The sequence below is a fragment of the Frankliniella occidentalis genome, unplaced genomic scaffold (assembly GCF_000697945.3).
Source record: "Frankliniella occidentalis isolate FOCC.00 unplaced genomic scaffold, Focc_3.1 Scaffold240, whole genome shotgun sequence".
In the NCBI taxonomy this organism is placed as follows: domain Eukaryota; kingdom Metazoa; phylum Arthropoda; class Insecta; order Thysanoptera; family Thripidae; genus Frankliniella; species Frankliniella occidentalis.
Window position 1 is genome coordinate 331,435 of NW_026267366.1, and position 1,819 is coordinate 333,253.

Here is a 1,819-nt window from a genome sequence, read left to right on the forward strand (position 1 = left end):
GCGGGCTCTGCTTGCTGGTGCTGTGCTGCGGTGGTGGTGCCCCTCCCCCGCCCCTTCACCCCCCCTCCCCACACCGAGAGGGGCGACGGCTTCCCCCTCCACTGCTTCGCCGAGTCGAGCCAAGTCGAGGCGGGCCGAGCCGTGCCGAGCCGGAGTGGGGCCCACCTCACCTACCGCCGCCCCAGCCCCGCCACCTCGGCCCCAGCCAGTGCTGGCGCGCTAGCGCTGCCAAGCCCAGAGCCAAGTTCATTCAGGACCTCCACCTTCCCCCTACGCACCTCGCACGCACCCCTCCCCCCTCCCCCGGCCCTCGGCCCGTCCCTGCTGCGCTCGGGTCGGTAGGCGCCATTCGGCAGGGGCGTCTCCTAATGAATGGAATGTGTGCATTCCTCTCCTTGGCATAGCTGTGCAGCACACAGTGCAGCCTGCGGCCTGAGGCCGGCTGCGCCCCGCGCTGCGCCCCGCCTGCCCTGCGGCCTGCTTGACCTGTTGCTGGAGTGCGGCTCGAGTTGGCGCTGCAGCCTGTGTCCTGCGAGGGTCCTGCGGCCGGGCCGGGGAGATCTAGAGGGCCTCGGGGAGGGAGCCGGAGCCGACGACACGCTGGGGTCGTTGCGAGGACGAGCCTCACGGGCCAGGGAGAGGTGGTTGGCCCGGCCCGCCCCGCCCCGCCCCTCCCTCCGGTGTAGGTAAGTACGGAGAAATGCTAATGCTCGTGGAGATGAAAAAGGGAAAGGTTACTGGTTACTGCCTGTTACTGGAAGCAAGGGGGAGGGGGCAGTCAACTGGAGCAGCATCACAGGGAAATGGATCGATCTTGATTAATGCACATTCGCTTTATCGGAAAAGAGAAGCTATTTGTCGTATCTGGGATATGGAGTAAAATTAGGGCCTCGAGTGGCTGAGCTAGATCTGGAAATGAAACGATAACAAACCATCAAATAGGTACTAAAATTAGTGGCTGGGCGGTGTCCAGAGACTTAACTAACATCATGTCTGACCGATCATTCGTGCAAAAAACGCAGTTCTCAATGAGAGAAAAAATGTTCTCGTTCTGAGAGCAAATTTCTGCTTTATTTGAGTGGCGATTTTTATTGATCCAAGTACATTTCATGCTTACACGTTCCTGGATCGTTTCATTGATTCAAAAAAGCAAATCCTACTAAAAAAAATTGGTTTTGAGAAATTAAATTGTCTAGGCTACCCTTCTTAAAAAATGGCCCCAATACCAGCGGAAATTGTCAGTATATCAATGATAACAGTAATTCCATTCCGTTCTAGATGTAATAGACTACTTATCAATTAGTGAAAACGTTCTCAATTCCGGAGCATCATGAGATCCGTATAGTTCTGAACTTTTCTTTCTCTTAGAATCAGGAGAACCCCCTTTTCTGAGTGAGCGGAGTGGTGTAGTGCTAAGCTGCACCCGCCGCCACGCTTCCATATGCGGTTCAGGAAAAATTGCAAGACGCGACCCGCCCACATGGTCCTGGTCTGGTACGTACCTTGTGTTAATTGGCTGCAGAGCTATTGCTGGAGGATGCCAATCGGCTTATTGCATTCACGTGTTCATTTTCCGATGAAGCATTCCACCTCGCTGTGTTTCCGTGACACACTCCTATAGCGACGATACTTTCCAGTATGGTCCTCTCTGGTCTGGTCTGGTCCACTCCAGCATTTCTTCGAATCAAAAGGACGCGTTCCTAGTTCGTCTCCACTTCGGGCTCCGGCTGACGACCTGCTGACTGCTGACGGAGGACGGCAAAACATGCGGGGTGCCTACTTTCAGGGGCTCATTTTATTTCTCTGATGAAATATTGGC